Genomic DNA, 18,141 nt, shown 5'->3' with positions numbered 1-18,141 from the left:
CACCGTGTTGGCTATGCTACTGGATTGGTGTGGGACCGACACTGGCCACCGTGTTGGTTATGCTACTGGATTGGTGTGGGACCGACACTGGCCACCGTGTTGGTTATGCTACTGGATTCGCAATCCAGAGAAATCAATTAAAATCTCAGAATGCCGATGGGGAGTTCAAATCAGTTAATTAAATAAATCGGTTCGACTCCGCCAGTAATCTTTTCTGGGTTGTGATGTTGTTAATCCCACACACAAGCCAATCACATAGCATCTCCATTAGGAACGGGCAAAATTTGCAGTACTCTGCCAACCTCTGTAATCTAGCAAGAAATTCCATAATGGGTCCCCCCCTGGGTTCGCCCAGGGGTGTTCAATCGGTAGCGTTGGCGGATTTTGAGTGGCTTTGGATCGTAACGGTTTTTCACCAAGTCTACGAGCTCCTGGAACATTTTAGGGTCAGGGGCTGCTGGATGGGTGAAGCTTTTAATAATGTGAAATGTTGGGGCCCGGTATGCTGTTAGGAGGATTACCTTTTGTCTCTCATCACATTCAATGGCGTTGCTTGGAAAAAAGCGCTTGCACTCGGCATATTGGCCCCAGTCCTCTATGTTCACATCATATGGTTCCGGTCTCCCAAAGACACAATGGGTCTGGGGGATTCTGTATTTAAGACCCCGCTGATGAGTTCCCAGTGGGTGGGTTTCCGTCCACTCACCAAATTAATTCCTATTCTTTAGGGAGATTGATCAGCGTTCCCCGTGGAGTTATAACAGTGACCATGACCTGCCTTTTATGTGCCCCTGTTTTCAGTGGGGGGGGGGCACATTAAATATGATGGGTACCCACCCCACCACCTTCCTGCCCACATCCATTCTCACCTCCATAATATGGGGGTTGGGGTGGGGAGGGGGTGTGCAGGCAGGCGCTGAAATTGACAGCCCACATTCTATATTGGAATAAATAATCAAGGGGCAGTTGTGCCTGTCAGCAAACCTCAATAATATGGAATGGGCAGCCAGACAGTAGTGAGCGGGCTGCGTTTCAAATAAAGGTTTCCAAAGAGCCGGAGGAAAGGGGAGGCTATCTTTCTTCTGTGCACCAGGGGGCAGCCCCAGTTTTATTTCTACCCACCTGATGTGTAAGCTACAACACCCCCACACTCCCTCCCTAAATTGCCCAAACCCACCCCTCCAAAGGTCCCAGATGTACCTAACGCCTGCCTACAGTCCCACAAATACCCACTAATATACTCTTGGTGCTGCCGGGACTGATGGAGCGGCTAGCCAATTCGTTTGGCTGACAGCACCCAAGGGCAGGCCTTCTACCCTGTGTTACTGCTGTGGGGTGAGCCGGTGTGAAGTGGGATGGGCCCCACATCAATGTTGCTTCTGGTAGGGCAATCCCTCCATCTGCCTCCCTGTAATATCCTGCCCTTGAAACATTTGGTGATAAAACCCACCGAGCATGTTTTCAGTGGGAGGTGGCCGACCGCCTTCCCCCTCACCCCTGACCCCTTCTCCATAATATCATAATATGGGGGAAGGCACTCATTCGTCCATCCACCGTTCGGCCCATTGAATCTCTCACGTGGCCAATTAATAGTCATGTAAGGACCCCAACTGCCTTCACTGCTGTAACAAGCTGGACAGTGGAAGGATTTTCTATCACCAATGTTGGTGAAAAGGTGTGAAGAAGTAGGCGGGGGTACATACTTTGTCGGGTACCCCATGAGCATCGAGGGCACCCACCCCTAAGATGGCACCCCACTTGTGTATCTCCCCTTCTGGCCTCCAAAATGTGCTTCCCCATCCCCTTAACCGCCCCCCCCCCCCCCCCCCCCCCCCGCCCCCCTCCGTAGGGTGCCAAATCCCTCCCTGCCCAAAAGACATCTGGAATCCAGTTGGCTGGTAGCTTGAGGGTGAAACTTCCTACCCTTGAAGCGGGGCGAGGTGGGGGGAGGGGGCAGAGAGTCCGGTCTCTGTTTCTTAAGACAATCTGCGATGTGTTACTGTTGCTGATGATAGTCTTTTTTTAAAGATGGTCCCCTGTAAAAAGTAGCCCACCAATGTCCTTTAAAGGAGAAACTCTGTCTGCCTTACTGGGTCTCTTCTATATATGACTGCAAATCCCGCAGGTGTGTTCTTTTTAAAAATAAATTTAGAGTACCCAATAATTTTTTCCAATTAAGGGGCAATTTAGCGTGGCCAATCCACCTAACTTGCAAATCTTTGGGTTGTGGGAGTGAAACCCACGCAGACACGGGGAGAATGTGCAAACGCCACACGGACAGTGACCCAGGGCCGGGATTTGAACCCGGGTCCTCAGCGCCGTAGGCAGCAATGCTAACCACTGTGCCACCATGCTGCCCTCACAGGTGTGTTCTTCACCCTTGACTGCTTCGCAATCCACTCAGTTTTATTCAGGAAGATGGCTCACAACTACCTTCAGAATTAGCGATGGGCAATAAATGCTGGCATTGGCAGTGACGCCTACTACCTGTAAATTAATAAGTAATGCAGGAGCTCCTAAGACAGTCATTTTTAAAGTTGGGGTCGTGACCCGCAGGTGTGTCGCGGGCGGGTGTCGGGAGGGTCGCGGAGCCATCCATCGTGGCGTTCACAATCACGGGAATTAACCTGTAATGGCAGCAGCAGCTGACTTTTTAAAATTCTGGCTGCGAACGGCTTTAAAAATGATGGCCGTGACCAACTTAAAAAACGCAGGCCGCTGCACATGTGTGCCCACTCATCAGTGCACATGCCCGGAGTCCAGCGAAAAGCACCGCCTCCTGACCTCAGCGCCATCACTCAGGAGAAGAGTTTTTTAAAAATTCAATCAATCTTCCTGCCTGAAGCGAGGCAGAGAGCAGGTCAGGCACCTCGAACACTGACGTCACGTGCTCTGGGCGCGATTGCGATTTCCCCATTTTGTCAGCAGCAAACAAGTAACAGGACTGTCACGTTTAAAATGGATCATATTGTAATAAGGAAGAGAGGGCCAGAGACACAAACAGGCCAGGATCTCACAACTAAACCTGCTGGAGAGAGCGGCTCAGGAGAGTCCACAGCAGGACAAAGCAGTGCTGGTGTGAGCGGCTCAGGAGAATCCACTGCAGGGCAGAGCAGTGCTGGTGTGAGCTCCAGGACCTCTGATGAACAGCCCATACAGAAATGTAACATTGAATGACAAAACAAGTGAGATCATGAGGAACAAGCAGGCTCACCTGTCGTATTACAGGTAAGCGAAAATGGGGGGGTCACGAAGTTTGGTGGCATGGGTTGCGAAAGTCGACCGGCATGGGTCGCAAAGGTCAGCCGGCGTGGGTCGCGATGGTCATCTGGTGTGGGTCGTGAAGGTCGGCTGGCTTGGGTCGCCAAGGTCGGCCGGCGTGGGTCCTGAAGGTTGGCCAGTTTGTAAAAATGGGTCTAGAGTATAGAGTGAGTCTTCAACCATAGCCAATAGAAGATAAATCAGGTTGAATGTAAAACAGATTGCTGTTTCAGTATTGCCATTTTTTGCTACCAACCCCCCAGCAGCATTTGAGGGTTGGAGAGACTTGGACGAGGGGAGCTGGATGTAACTCAATACCAATCTGTCGTCACTTTAATTAACACTTGAATTTATCATTTTCACCTCAATGACAATTTGGGAGTTTCTCAGGAGAGCAGGCGGAATGCCTGGTAGATAGGAAGCTGAGAGGATACAGCACCAATTGAGAACGTAACTGCAGTTGCACACGCTAACAATGATAGTTTTATACGGAGGTAATTCCCAATGTGGTCATAGGAATTTAAAAAGGAAATATTTGACAGCATGTGCATTTTAGTGTAAGGTTTGAGATATGGAAATATTGTTCCATACCTGTTGGTGTTCTCCACAGCTCAAGTCGAGGTATTGCAATTTTCAGACAATGCAAAATTCTTTGGAAGATTTAAATAAAAGCTGCAAAGAGATATTAAGAAAATGGGGAAATGAGCTAAAAGCGGGAGATGGATGTCAATGCCACTAAGTGGAAAGTGAGACATTTTAGTAAGAAAATTAACAGTCATAATTATATTCTGAATGGAAGTGAACTCTATGCTGTTAAAGGCAGAGGAATTTGTAAATACACATTTACAGGACATTAAAGGGAACATATATAGGTTGATAAACGTAATAGAATTCTAGGTTTTATCACAGAATGTAAGAGTCAAGAAGTCTAACAAGCCCACACAAAATCTTAGTGAGACCTCGGTGCGAGTACTGTGAACAGTATTAGCTCCACACTACAGGAAACATTTTGAGGAAATGGAAATATGGACAACAACTTGAAAAACTGGGCTTGTTTTCATTAGAAAATACAGATTACCCAGCCACATGGTAAAAGTGTTTAAAGGGAGTAGCCCTGGTTCCAGTTGTTGTGTAAAGGGCCATAGACACAGGCTGAAATGGAGGAGATTAAGAACAGAGTCTGCCCCTGTAGCTATTTGCACTACACCCTTTTTTGAATAAGGGAGTCACATTTGCCACTCTCCAATCCTCTGGCACCTCTTCCATATCCAGAAAAGTTTGGAAGATCAGTTTTTCTGCAACCTGGGGTTCCAGTCATCTGAGCCAGGTGACTTTTCCACTCTAAGCATAGCTAGCTTTTACAGTACTACCTCCTTTTCAATTTTCATCCAATCCAATATCTCTCACCTTGCCCTTAACCTCAATGCATATATCATCCGTTCTGTAATAAATTACCTGAATGCATCTGACATGCAACATACACCTCTTTTATTTATTAATCTTATTATCTGTCTCCCTCATCATCCATGTTTTGGTTCTGTTACCTTTTGTTCTTGCTGGTAAGGTAAGGTAGAGTTGCCACAGACCCAGATGACCAGAGGCTGCTGTTGCCTTCGGTGGGGAGGGAGCTCTCTGGTGGTGGTTTAACCTAAAGATCACCACACCTCAGGCGAGGGGAAAGGTTGAGAAGGCGGGGCCTTCATGAATAACCTCAGCCAGTACAGGGAATGAACCCACCCTGTTGGCCTTGTTCTGCGTCACAAACCAGCTGTCTCGCCCACTGAGCTAAACCAGCCCCCCAGAGGTTGGTAAGTGGAGAGGATAGCAATATAGAAACATAGAAAATAGGAGCAGGACGAGGCCATTTGGCCCTTCGAGCCTGCTCCTTCATTTGTTATGACCATGGCTAATCATCCAACTCAATAGCCTGATGTTTCCTCTTAGAGAATCGAGAACTAAGGTTCACTTTTTAGGGGTCGCTCATTTAAGTCAGAGATGAGGAGCAATGTTTTCTTTCAGAGGATTGTGAGTTCCTGGAATGATTTTCCACATAAAGCATTGGAAGCAGAGCCTTTGAATATTTTTTTTAAGGCAGAACTAGAAAAGTTATTGATTAACAAAGAGGTGTAATGTTAGCATGGTGGGCATGAGTCGGGGATTGAGGTTATAATCAGATTAGCCATGATCAGAGACCCCCATCAGAGACCCTCATTGGGCCCCCATCAGAGACCCCTCCATCAGAGACCCCCATCAGAGACCCCCATCAGAGACTCTCACTGGACCCCCATCAGAGACCCTAATCAGAGACCCCTCCATCAGAGACCCCCATCAGAGACCCTCACTGGACCCCCATCAGAGACCCCAATCAGAGACCCCTCCATCAGAGACCCCCATCAGAGACTCTCATCAGAGACCCCCATCAGAGACTCTCACTGGACCCCCATCAGAGACCCCAATCAGAGACCCCGATCAGAGATCCCAATCAGAGACCCCCATCAGAGACTCTCACTGGACCCCCATCAGAGACCCCAATCAGAGACCCCTCCATCAGAGACCCCCATCAGAGACGCCCATCAGAGACCCCCATCAGAGATGCCCATCAGAGACCCCCATCAGAGACCCCCATCAGAGACCCTCACTGGACCCCCATCAGGGACCCCAATCAGAGACCCCTCCATCAGAGACCCCAATCAGAGACCCCTCCATCAGAGACCCCCATCAGAGACCCTCACTGGACCCCCATCAGGGACCCCAATCAGAGACCCCTCCATCAGAGACCCCAATCAGAGACCCCTCCATCAGAGACCCCAATCAGAGACCCCTCCATCAGAGACCCCAATCAGAGACCCCCATCAGAGACTCTCACTGGACCCCCATCAGAGACCCCCATCAGAGACTCTCACTGGACCCCCATCAGAGATCCCAATCAGAGACCCCTCCATCAGAGACCCCCATCAGAGACCCCCATCAGAGACTCTCACTGGACCCCCATCAGAGACCCCTATCAGACTCTCACTGGACCCCAATCAGAGACCCCCATCAGAGACTCTCACTGGACCCCCATCAGAGACCCCAATCAGAGACCCCTCCATCAGAGACCCCCATCAGAGACCCCTCCATCAGAGACCCCCATCAGAGACCCTGATCAGAGACCCTCACCAGAGCCCTCTGCCAGAAAGATGAAGACCAGTCCCGGTAGTAGGATGAAAAGTCACTGCATTATCACTTACCCTTTCCAGACATTTTCTGCCTCAGACCAAAGCGTTTAAAGCAGCAGCTGCTGCAAGTATCAGAGACTTCCTCTAAAGCTCACTACATTTCAAAGGGCTTGAAATACTTTGACTTTGACAGGTTTTGAAATGCAAATCTTCAATTCAATTTCACACAGCAATACATTGCAATAGCCAGTGATTGACGGTGTGATTACTCAAGAGGCAACTGCTTGGTGGATTGTTGATCTACCTTTCCCTTGATGCAAACCATAATGTGTCTAAACACTCTTGCTATGATTGACAGCTCCTCACCACATCTAAAGCAGCTAAGTGCTTCCTGCAGTGAAAAAGATGGAAACCCATTACAAGTGGCAGGCGCTGGACAATCCACCCCATGGTCTACTCATGTGTCTATTTCTTCTGCTTTTATGTATTTTACCTCTGTGAGATATATAAATATACCACAATGCAATTACTTGATGTTATGGCAGTGATTAATGCAATGTGTTGTACAGAAGCTGGTTGTATGTAACTTGCCTTGAAGCATGACAAAATGTGCAATAGGGCCAGAAGAATGCTATATTAGCAAGGATTTGGAACTAACTTTATTCTGTTGACATGAATAGATTGGTTCCACAAGTATCAGAAAATAAATATTGCTGGAAGCGTTTTGGGGATTATCAATTTCCATTCCTTTGACAGACTCGAATGAAATGTCGGCTGCAATTCGTCTACTGTTCTCACCATACTTGAACACTTTCTTTCTCATGCAATGTTTATACAATGTTTTATTAAGTCAGGTCCAGAAATGTAGATTCTATTTCCAGCTAATAGTTGCATTAGTTAGCATAATGAATAATTCACTAAAATACTTCGACCCAATAAAATGACACGATAATTAAAACATCACAAGAAAGGACATTAACATATTGTGGCACCTAATTTTCAAAATCTGGTTCACATCCAATGGTAATAGGGTGACACGGTGGTGAGCACTGCTGCCTCACAGCACCGAGGACCCGGGATCGATCCCGGCCCCGGGTCACTGTCCGTGTGGAGCTTGCACATTCTTATCGTGTCTGTGTAGGTCTCACCCCCACAACCCAAAAAGATGTGCAGGGCAGGTGGATTGGCCACGCAAAATTGCCCCTTAATTGGAGAAAAAATTGGGTACTTTAAATGTTTTTTTTCAAAGGTCCAATGGTGGCAGTAAATTGATTAAAGCCCTAACTCTAAGACTTGGGACTGACGTTCCAGTACTTTACTGAAGGAGTTTTACTTGCTTTCACAGCACGAAGGTATTGCTGTCTCGGCCATCTCCAGTTGCACTTGAGAAGCTGATGGCCTTGGTGAACCACTGCAATTCATCTGATTTAAGACACCACAGAGTTGTTATAAAGTGAGTACCAGGGCTTTGACCACACGGCAGTGAAGCAATGGTGATATATTTTCACGTCAGGGTAGTGTGTAGCTTGGGCGGGAGTTTGCAGGTAGTGGTGTGTTCAGATGTATCTGCTGCCCTTTTTCCTTTTGGGTGGTAGAGGTTGTAGGTTTGAAAGGTGCTGTTGAAGGAGCCTTGGTAATTTATTGCAGTGCATCACTGCAGCCACTGTGTGGCCGTGCTGGAGGGAATCAACATTTAAGGTAGTGGATAGAGTGCCAATCCAATGGGCTGCTTTGCCCTGGATGGTGTAGATTTTCCTGAGTGTCGTTGGAGCTGCACCCATCCAGGCAAGTGTAAATTATTCAATCACACTCCTAACTTGCCTGACTTGTTCCCTTTAGATGCTGCACAGACTTGGGGAAGTCGGGACAGAATTCCCAGCGTCTGATCTGCTCTTGCATCCATGATTGAATGGCAGAGCAGACTCGATGGGCCGAGTGACCTAATTCTGCTCCTATGTCTTATGATCTTATGGGGCCTGGTTGTACTGGAAAATTTAGGAGAGAGTCAGAAAGTAGTGATGAAAAAATGCTGATGGATTAGGTCGGCAATATTGTGAAAAAAGCTATGGGCGCGATTCTCCCAAAACGGGAGAAATCGTAAAGCTGCCGTAAAACCCGGGCGGTTTCTGGTCCCCGGTCGGGGCTAGCAGCCCGACGCCGTAGGCACCGGCAAGACGGGCTTAACGAAAATCGTTAAGCCCGCTTGCCGGAGTTAGCGCTGGCTGACGCGTCATATGACGTCAGCCGCGCATGCGCAGTTTGGAAGACTCCAACCCGCGCATGCGCGGGTGACGTCATCGCATTTTTGCGCGAAACCCGCGCATGCGCGGGCCGGGTTGCCCCTCAGCCGCCCCGCGAATGGATACTGCGGGGCGGCAGAAGGACAAGTAGTGCGCGGGCATCGGGCCCGCTGCCCGCGATCGGTGCCCACCGATCGCGGGCCCATGGCACCCTTGGTACGGCCGTGGTACTGCCGTGCCTATCGGTGCCATGGTTATTAATAGCGAGTTTGTGACGCCGTTTTTACGAACGGCAAGACCAGGTGTGTTTGCCGTTCGTAAAAACGGCGGAAAGGGCTGGGACTTTGGCCCATCTAACAGCTGAGAATCGCTGCCGGCCGTAAAAAAACGGCGGCAGCGATTCGGGTCGGGACTTCGGCGGGGGGGGGGGGGGAGAATAGCGGGAGGGCGGCAAAAATGTCGGGAAGGCCCTCCCGCTATTCTCCCACCCGTCGTGGGGGGCGGAGAATTTCGCCCTATATGCTTGAAATAGCCAAATGGGTGACAGTAGTCATAGAGTCATCGGATGCTTTGAATGCCTCCTCCAAAACAAACTTGCAGGTGCGCGGGGTAATTTATTTGGGTGGGAAGGTGCCAGGTGCGCATCCTGCCACCTGCGATCTCTGCCTCAATTAAGTCTGCCGAAGGTCAACGATGCCCTTGCGTCCTGCCGGTAATTTAGGCCGTCAAATGGACAATTAATGCCCCCTTGAGGGCCTCATCCCTCTGCCGCTGGCATTCCAGCAACAGCTGGCGGGGGAGTCATCAAACAGGAAGCCTGAGAAGCTGGCAGGGGCGGGGGGTGGGGGGGGGCGCCCTTAAAGCAACTCCTCTATCCTTGCAGTCGACCGCCCTGGCCCCTCCCACAATCTTTGACCTTGGACTCTCCATCCTGCCCTCTCTCACTGATTCTAGGCCTCTGGTGGGTGCATATCTTTTTCTTTATTCTTTTGTGGGAGGTGGGGGCCACTGGCTGGGCCAGCATTTGTTGCCCATCCCTAATTGCCCTTGAACTGAGTGCTTTGCTCAGCCATTTCAGAGGGCAGTTAAGTCAACCACATTGCTGTGGGTTTGGAGTCACATGCCGGCCAGATCGTGTAAGGGCAACAGATTTCCTTCCCTAAAAGGAATCGGTGTTGGTGGTTGTCATGGTCACCATCACTGAAACTAGCTTTAGAATTTCGGATTTTATTAAGTTTTAATTCCACCAGCTGCCTTGGTGGGGTTTGAATCAGTGTCCCCAGAGCTTTTGGATTACTACTCCCGACATTACCACCATGTCGTCGTCTTCCTAGCCGATGGCTGCCACCACTCCTGTTGGCAGTGCCTCTGATTGGCTGACAGCTCGAAGGGCGGGGGCAGGGCAGGACCTCTGACCCGGGGTCGTTGATCCTGGAGAAGGATTGCTGCTGGTCACTTAAATCCACGATTGGGAATTAATAGGGCAGATCTTCCTCACAAGAGGCGATATGGAGTTCTTGCCAGATCTCCAGCCAGAGGGCAAAACACCTATCTCATGGCTTAAATACCACTGGTAGAGCCATTGAGGGAGGCCATTCAGCCTTCTATATTCCTGCGTTCCTGTTGCAATCACCAGAGCTCACCATATAAACCTCAATTTTGACCCCCCGACAAAACTGGGTACGGACATCCCTGTCTGTCACCTCGATGAAAGCAATGCTATGTTACCATTCTGTGATTTATAAAATTACATTGATATTGGATATGTGGTCTTGAGTTTCAATCACTCTTTGTAACGTCATTGAAGCTTACTTGTGACAATAAGTGATTATTATTATGTAAGAAAAAAACCTTATAATTAAGTAGAGCTTACATGTTTACGGCACAGTATTAATACAATGCAGAAGAAATCTCTGAGTGGGGGTCGGTTTACTCGAGATGCCAATGAGAAACCTGTGCTGGGCTATTAATCTGATAACTGATATGGGCAGCACGGTAGCATAGTGGTTCGCACAGTTGCTTCACAGCTCCAGGGTCCGAGGTTTGATTCCCGGCTTGGGTCACTGTCTGTGCGGAGTCTGCACGTTCTCCCCGTGTCTGCGTGGGTTTCCTCCGGGTGCTCTGGTTTCCTCCCACAATCCAAAGATGTGCGGGTTAGGTGGATTGGCCATGCTAAACTACCCTTGGTATCCAAAAAGGTTGAGTGGGGTTACTGGGATACCGGGATAGGGTGGCAGTGTGGGCTTGGGTAGGGTGCTCTTTCCAACGGCCGGTGCAGAATCGATGGGTCGAATTCCCTCCTTCCGCACTGTAAGTTCTATGATTCTATGAGCTGCATTAGCCCATGGTCCTTCAGGGTGCTGTTAATAATTGAACAGCCAGGCTGACTCTTTGATGAGACGTAGATGGATATATCTGTCACTGAGACTGGGACCTTTCCTGTTAACCTCCCTGTAACCCAGAAGACTAATGCTGAAACTGGTCGAGTGGTCCTAGGATTCTCTAGGTTTCACTGAGTGAATGTGCTCTGATGAAACACTAACGTTCCCGTCGGAAGATTACTCTGTTCTTACTCAATTTTTTTCATTTAGAGATTCTCGAGCAGATTAAGTTTCAATAATAAACAAAATAGCCCATCGCTACTCAATTTAACAACCATCTTGTGTTGCTCTACCAGAAGTAGACCTGAATCAGTTTCCATTAAAAGTAAAACAGTTAATGCTATTGTAATTTCTAGGAAGGTCAGAGAAATTAACAACATAAAGGTTCGCAGGATGAGCAGTCATCTGGATTCCTGTGGCCTTTATCCGCACCTGCGCTGAAGCCGACATCCCCACCAACCATGTTTTTTTCCCCATACTTAGCTGCCTTCTCAACCCTTAGAGAAGTGCCTTGAGGGATCTTGTTATTGTCTTCAAATACCCCATAGCCATATCGCACCCTGTCTCGTCAATTTCCTTCAGCCCTGTATCGCTGTGCTGGGTGTGCCATTCTCAAACAATAGTTACCGTTTACTCTCTGCTCCCACCATGTAACCTTGGATCATAAGACGGAGGAACAGAAGGAGGCCATTCAGCCCATCAAGGATCTGCTCTGCCAGTCAACATGATCATGTCTGATCTGGTATGATAATCTTCAACTCCATTTTCCCACCTTATCCCCATAACCCTTGATTCCCTTACTGATTAACAATCTGTCTGTCTCAGCCTTGAAAATACTTAACGACCCAACCTCTCCACCCTTCTGCAGCAAAGAATTCCACTGCTTCATTAGCCTCTGATGAAACTCTCCTCATCTCGGTCTTAAATGGGTGATCCCTTACTCTGAGATTATGCCTTCTGGTCCGAGACCCTCCCAGAAGGGCAAAACCTGTCAGCATCTATTCTGTCAAGCTCTTTGTGAATCTGATATATCTCAATAAGTTCACCTCTCTTTCTTCCAAACTCCTATGAGTTCAGGTCCAACCTAATTAAAGTCTCCTCATAAGAAAATCCCTCCATACCCGGGATGAAGATTGTGAACCATCTCAGCACTGTCTCCAATTCCCATATATCTTTCCTTAGATAAATTGCCTCTAGTTCAGTTATTGTGTTCCTGCCTTGTCGATCTCACTCGCTCATTAACTGTGTGTTGACACCTTCATCTCTGGCCTTCAAAAAAACTCCTTAAGACTGTTTCTGCCCCTATCTGGTCCTCGAGCTTTGCACCTCCCGCATCCTGCATCTCCTCACCATCTGTCACCCTGTAATAAAAGCAGAGGCCTCTCTTTGTGAATAACGAGAACCATAAAAGTGTAATCATTCACATTGTTAAAAATAGCAATGATTGATTACAGGTTGCATTTTAATTGATGGGTTCAAACAGCATAATAAGGTGAAAGCGCGGCGGCAGATATACTCATCATCTGAATCACGTGCTCAACACACCCTTCCGAGTTGTCATTTCTGTGGGCTAATTTTGTGGAGAGAAGCTTGCGGTTAATTAAGCTTTAGTGATGAAGGTGGTTTGGAAATCCGGAGGTACAATTTAATCACCCTATCACCCCTAGTGCACTCACCATTTATGTACTGTAAATAAGCCTTCTAAAATTATCACTTCCTCAATTCTTTCTGCCCATCTTTATGCCATTGCATTTTTGAATCTCAACCCCACTGATCATATGCAATTTGCGACCTACTATCAGAGTGACCTACTATCAGTTTGTCAGTGTATTGTGACTCTTGTATTAGTGGCTAGAAATTAGAGTTACCAACTGTGAATAAGTGTATTCCTGGAGGTTTCATGACATGACTCCCCCCGCCCCCCCCCCCCCCCCCCCCAAACACTCCAGCTTCTCATTGGTTAACACATCCATCCCTGTGATCTACTGCCTTCCGACATCAGCTGGAAAGCAAAAAGACTCATAATCCAATTGGATGATGCTTGACCATCATCAAAAAATCTTTCCATTTCCCTGTTTCAACATTTTTATATCTGGTGAAAATAAATATTCAAAGAAAATTACCAAAAAAATCAGTTTTTAATGTCTGCACGGTGGCACAGTGGTTAGCACTGCTGCCTCACAGCGGCAGGGACTCGGGTTCAATTCCAGCCTTGGATGACCCATCTGCGCGGAGTCTGCACTTTCTTCCCCTGTCTGCGTGAGTTTCCTCTGGGTGCTCCAGTTTCCTCCCACAGTCCAAAGATTTACAGGTTAGGTGGATCGGACATGCTAAATTACCGCTTAGCGTCCAAAGGGGTCCCCGTGAGGCTACGGGGAAGAGGGTGGGAAAGTGGGTCTAAGTAGGGTGCTCTTTCAGAAGGTCGGTGCATACTCGATGGGCCGAATGGCCTCCTGCACTGTAGGGATTCTATGGATGTCTCGCTGATTGTTTTCCAGGGTTCCACTCATCCTGGAGATTTATCTTCAATTCCTGGAGATTCCAGGCCAATCCTGGAGTGTTGACAACCTGTCCAGAAATACCACCATCCTCATCGGTATATGGCAATGCAAAGGGGGACTAACAAGACTGAGTTTGACTTATGTTATTTATCTGTAGGGAGAGATTTTGAAGTGAATTCTACTTTGATTGCTTCGCAGATTGCAATGGTAAATGGAAAGCTGAGTCCAGTGTGGTACAGTGAACGCATTAGGTTATTAAATATAATTTAAGGGGGGGAAAAGTCATTTGTAGATAATTGCAGAAATATTGTAGAACCATTCCACTTAATATAATTTGAGCACCTAATCTCTGGAACAGTAATGCATGCGCTTATGGGCAAACATTTTAATTCTCTGGGATTTTATAGGTTTCCAAGGCTGCGGTTTGCAAGAGGCGAAACCTCCATTTCTATATTGTATATACGTACACTGCGCATCGAAAGCAATATTAATATTGATGCTGGCGGATTGTGAATAGTGTAACTGAATTAAGAACAAAGTCAGCAACGCTGATTCTTGAAGACTGGGGGAAGCATCTCTTGGACCCGTGAAAATAATATTCCTATCGCAGAATAATGTTTTAAATAAGGAGCCTTACATAATCATCGGTTAATACCTTGCTTTGCTAAACAGCATTGTTATTTTTCAGGTTCCTGTGATAGGAAGTGAAACCCTACTTCATGAAAGCACACAGAGGCGAACATGTTATTTCATCAATTTTTTTTTTAGAAAAGGAAACACGGGATGAATGTTAATTTCAGAATGAATATTTTGCAATGTTTTCCAGTCTGATGTCTGAACTGTGAAGCGAGTTGTTAATGATCGTGTTGTTAAGCAGCTGAGCTGTTGAATTGACCTACTTTCGATGTAGCTTGCCAGCAGACAATCAACCCTGTTTTATGTGTGGCTGGAGGAGGATGGACTGAGACAGAATCCTTGCAGGGGAATTGGTTGCACAAATGACCAACCTTGATTTTTAGCCTGCGCCGCGTCATCTCCCCAAATCCCTGTTGGTGATGGGAGGTTAACTGTGTGTGTATGGCTTGTTGGTATTCACGGTGGACCTGAGTTATGTTTAATGTTTTCCTGTGGTGCTGAGGTGGAGTCTGTGGCTTTGAACTGTGCATCTCTAAGAATGGTGTACTGCCACACCAGGCACTGAACTTCAATAAAAGAGATTAAGTGGGGGAAGAAATAAAAGGTATGTACGTTGATTGCTTGCATGTCAATGCCATCTATGTTCCACAATCTATCATCAAGGAGAATACATCTCGTCGGTGGATTCATTTTATGTTTCTGAATAGGTTACTTTGAATGTTGTGAAGCAGTGAGTTCATTTAGTTTACTTTCATTGCATTGGCTAATAATAACCACCACATAATACCTAACTATTACATTCTGGGTACAAATATAAATTAATTACTATTGCATTTCAGCGCAGACGTAAAGCTGCCTGTGGCTTTACTTTTGGTTGGATAGGCATGCGAGCTGTATCGGGGTTTTAATACAGGTTTCTCGTTTCTACGTAGGTGGGTAATTAAACTGTCTTAAAGGCAGATCGATATTCAAATTGTATCACCGGAAAAGTGAAATTAAGAAAGGGAGACTGGTCTTTCTTTCCTGCCTGGTTTTTCCAGGGAAATGTGAATTTAGCAACCTGGTTACGGAGCGATTGATCTGATGTGCTGCGATTTGAAGTATAATTGTTGGGTAATGTAAGCACTGAAAGTTGCTGTGCAGCCAATATGGAAATGTGTAGAATGTTGCACCAGTGAAGAGCATTATGGGAGTTAACAAGCATAAGGTATGAGTGACTTAGGACAGGTTGTGTACAACTGAAAATCTCACTACTGCACTGTAAATGGCGCAGCATTCTATTATTAAATCGGCGTGGTGTATTTATCATGGGAAGCTTGCCAGTAGTGATAAGTAACTGCAGTCAAATGTCACCGCAGCTAGTTATCACTCTCGCAAGCACTCAAGATGTCACTGACATCGAGTAAATCTGTTCTTTCTGCGTCTGTGACTGTAATCAGGATGCAAGGTTTGCTGTTATTGCATGCTATAAAACTAAGCGTTGAAACTTATGTTCTTGAAATCAGCTCGTGTGCTGAAAGCAATGATCGATTGCGTTTCTGGGGAAAGAGGAAAGCAGATAGAGGGAGGAGGCGCGTCTGGTTGGGATGAATAGCCGTTTCGTTTTCCCAGAAGTTTCCTAATAAACTCCTTTCATATGTTCCTTTTTTTCCCTGATTAGTAAAGCCTGCAAAACAACATTGTGAAACTTTAAAGGATCTCCACCTCCAGCTGGTCAAGTTGGGATGTGGGAAATATCAAATTGCTCAACCCCTCTAGCCAATGTTTTTACCAGATGTTCATCCAGCTCATGCTTGAATTTGTTGATACAATCAGCCACCGCTACCTTTGTTGCCACCCCATCCCATCTAGCCATCTGTGCAAGGTGTTTAAAACTGAAGTCTTTTTCACTCTCCTAAGTTTGAAGCTATATTTCACCAGCTTCAAACTTAGGAGAATGAAAAGACAGTTCAGTTTTAATATAAGACATAAAGTGATTGTTTTAGATCCATTGACATTTAGCCCTCCAGTACATTTTAATATTTAATAATCAAATAATTCATATTTGAACTCACAGATAAGACACGCCTGAGTTTTTCTTCTTCCAATGTACAAGAATAATCCTCACCATGAGATGATACAATCGAGTGTTGTTAAATGTGTGCATGCCCATGGTCCCTTTGCAACCTCTTGATCAAAGTCTATTTTTTGTGATTCACAATAAGAATTCAATTACTATCTTCTAATACACAGTGCATGATCCTATATTTCATAAACACTGTCGGGTGATATCTTAACGTTTCAAAAATAAAAATGACGTTAATGTGCAATGTCCGTACATCACAAAAATGCATAAAATTTAGCCAATTCCAAAAAACATCCAGCAACAAGGATCAAGATTGAGGGGGCACAGATTTAAAGTGATTCGCAAAAGAAGCAAATGTGATGTGAGAAAAACTTTTTCACATAGCAAGTGGTTGGGGTCTGGAATGCACGGCCTGGAAGTGTGGTGGAGGCAGGTTCAATCGAGACATTCAAGAGGTAATTGGATGATTATTTGAATAGGAGCAATGTGCAGGGGTACGGGGAAAAGGCAGGGGAATGGCACCAAGTCATAATGTTTATTTGGAGAGCCCGTGCAGATACAATGGGCCAAACACCTCCTTCTGCACTCTAACAAAGATGTGGGCCGGGATTCTCCCCTACCCGGCAGGGCAGGGGGTCCCGGCGTATTGGAGTGGCGTCAACCACTCCGGCGTCGGGCCTCCCCAAAGGTACAGAACTCTCCGCACCTTGAGGGGCTAGGCCCGCGCCGGAGTGGTTGCCGCGCCGCCGACCGGCGCGAACGGCCTTTGGCGCCCCGCCAGCTGGGGCCGAAAGGCTTTCGCCGGGCGGCGGAAGTCCGCGCGTGCGCTGGTGTGTCAGTGGCTGCTGACGTCATACCGGCGCATGCACAGCGGAGGGGGTTCTCTTCCGCCCCCGCCATGGTGGGCCCCGATCGCGCGCCAAGCCACCGTGGGGGCATCCCCCAGGGTCAGATCCCCCCGCGCGCCCCCCCCCCCCTCCCCAGGACCCCGGAGCCCGCCTGCGCCGTCAATCCCGCCGGCACCAGAGGTGTTTTGATTCCCGCTGGCGGGATTGGCCTGTCAGCGGCGGGACTTCGGCCCATCGTGGGCCGGAGAATCGCCGCGGGGGGCCCGCCGACCGGCGCGGCGCGATTCCCGCCCCCGCCAATTCCCGGGTGCCGGAGAATTCGGGCCACGGCGGGCTCGGAGAATTCCACCCGTGATTCTGTAAAATTAAGTATTGTATTCTTCCCCAAATAATCTTTTGCATTCAAACCCTCACAGTCGCACAATTGCTTCACAGCTCCACGGTCCCTAGTTCGATTTCGACTTGTGTCACTGTCTGTGTGGAGTCTGCACATCCTCCCCGTGTGTGCGTGGGTTTCCTCCGGGTACTCCGGTTTCCTCCCACAGTCCAAAGATGTGCAGGTTGGGTGGATTGGCCATGATAAATTGCCCTTAGTGTCCAAAATTCTATGATTAACCTGGGACAAAAGTTCGGCACGACATCGTGGGCCGAAGGGCCTGTTCTGTGCTGTATTTTTCTATCTTATCAGTCCAAATTTTCATTTTGTCGGAAAGTATGTAGGCACAATTCTGATGACATGCTGTGTTGATACACCAGAGGCTTGAGAATCCTCAGCCTCATCAAAATAATTAATAAATTTAAAAAAAACAGGATTAGTTACTGACTGTCAACCATTTAATCAACCTTGCAAACTATGGGAATAAAACCCTTATTTGTCACCAGGAGATTGCTTAAAGAAAGGTTCGATAAATCTCTACTCCATCCTAGGTTCTCCCCATATTGGCTGTAAATTCACAGCATACAACACAATTTGTGTGACAGTTTCTGGGTAAAGGGGAAACAATCCAATTATTCCGTTAAGCATCATTCTTCTCTGAAAAATTCAGATCAA

The 18,141-nt window shown here is 47.3% G+C and overlaps 1 protein-coding gene across 4 annotated transcripts in view; it reads left to right on the top strand.

Moving 5' to 3' along the window:
* LOC119952035 (neuronal PAS domain-containing protein 2-like) overlaps window positions 1–18,141 on the top strand; it is a 263,046-nt gene that overhangs the window by 108,960 nt on the left and 135,945 nt on the right. The window contains exon 1 of one of the 4 annotated variants that reach the window (XM_038775517.1): window positions 14,252–14,781. The exons of the other annotated variants lie outside the window; for them this stretch is intronic. The gene's annotated coding sequence lies outside the window, so the exon portion shown is untranslated. Of the gene's footprint in view, window positions 1–14,251; window positions 14,782–18,141 lie in introns of those variants that run through there. 4 annotated transcript variants of the gene reach the window in all.

The sequence above is a fragment of the Scyliorhinus canicula genome, chromosome 17 (genome assembly GCF_902713615.1).
Source record: "Scyliorhinus canicula chromosome 17, sScyCan1.1, whole genome shotgun sequence".
Taxonomy (NCBI): domain Eukaryota; kingdom Metazoa; phylum Chordata; class Chondrichthyes; order Carcharhiniformes; family Scyliorhinidae; genus Scyliorhinus; species Scyliorhinus canicula.
The sequence above is the reverse complement of the archived record's forward strand: the minus strand, read 5'-3'. Positions and strand labels throughout refer to the sequence as shown.